Source organism: Lacerta agilis, chromosome 6 (assembly GCF_009819535.1).
Source record: "Lacerta agilis isolate rLacAgi1 chromosome 6, rLacAgi1.pri, whole genome shotgun sequence".
Lineage (NCBI taxonomy): Eukaryota > Metazoa > Chordata > Lepidosauria > Squamata > Lacertidae > Lacerta > Lacerta agilis.
In genome coordinates, this window is record NC_046317.1 from 6,810,829 (window position 1) to 6,811,859 (window position 1,031).

The 1,031-nt window shown below is 60.1% G+C and overlaps 1 pseudogene; it reads left to right on the top strand.

Annotated features, from left to right (window-relative positions):
- Nucleotides 1-290: 290 nt before the first annotated feature.
- On the top strand, nucleotides 291-413 carry LOC117049306 (annotated as a pseudogene).
- Nucleotides 414-1,031: the final 618 nt, after the last annotated feature.

The following is a 1,031-nucleotide window of genomic DNA, read 5'->3' on the forward strand; positions in this document are numbered from 1 at the left end:
CGCAGACCAGGGAATGTATCTTTGGCATACGACAGCAGGGGACCAGCAGCTCACCCAGCCTCCTCAGACTGCGGAATCTGGGGAAGAAGAGGGAAAATAGACAGGAAATGGGTTCTAGATACTTCCTTGATACTCACTCTCTCTCTGTGCTGAATTTGAGGCACCTGGCAGCTCAACGTATATTGCTGGGTACACCTGTCCATCTCCTATACCTGTGCAGGTCCACGTTCTTCTAACTCCCTTTCTACCAGGCATCTCCTCTCTGTCACCACTTAGAAGTAATTGGGCCCATCGCTTCTCGGCCTTTTGGCTAAGATCAAGTGTAGTATCTGGTCTTATCAGTTTATTAGCCTCACCAGGGACGGAGAGGCGGCAGAGCCGAGCGCGGTGGCCGGGCTTCCCTCCCTCCCCTTCCCTGTCTCGGAAACACAGAGAAGCCACGGTGTCGAGGTTACCAGGCAGCAGCTGCCGAAGTGCTCTAAGGGGAGCAGCCTGCTAGCCTAATTCTCTCGCGGCTTCTCGCCCACGGCCCCCTCGGGGGAAAGATGGCAAAGCCAGGGGAACGTCCGTCCAATGCGCCGCGCCAGGAGGAGGAGGAGACGGCGGAGGATCCTGGGTAGGCCCGTGGCGGTGGGAAAGGCCTCCTGGGGCAGGTACAGAGCTTCTGGGGCTCCTATGGGGATGGAGAAGCGGCGGAGCCGAGCGGGGTGGCCGGGCTTCCCTCCCCGTCTCGGAAACACGGAGAAGCCGCGGGGCGGGCCGCTCCCGGGCCGCTAGGCCTCGGGGCTCTCATTGTAGCAGTGGGAGCGGCAGCGTGGTCTCCCTTCTCGGCCTCTCCTCGTCCTCTGGAGCGCCGGCGTTCTGATCCAACCGCCCCGCTTCAACTGCCGTCGCTGCTCCCGGCCCAATGTCTCTCCATCCAATCCCTGTGTCCGTGGGGCACATGCGCAGTAGCGCAAACCCAGAGACACAGGGACTGGACGCAGAGACACTTACGTTTTATATATATAGACATGGAACTGGCCGAGTTG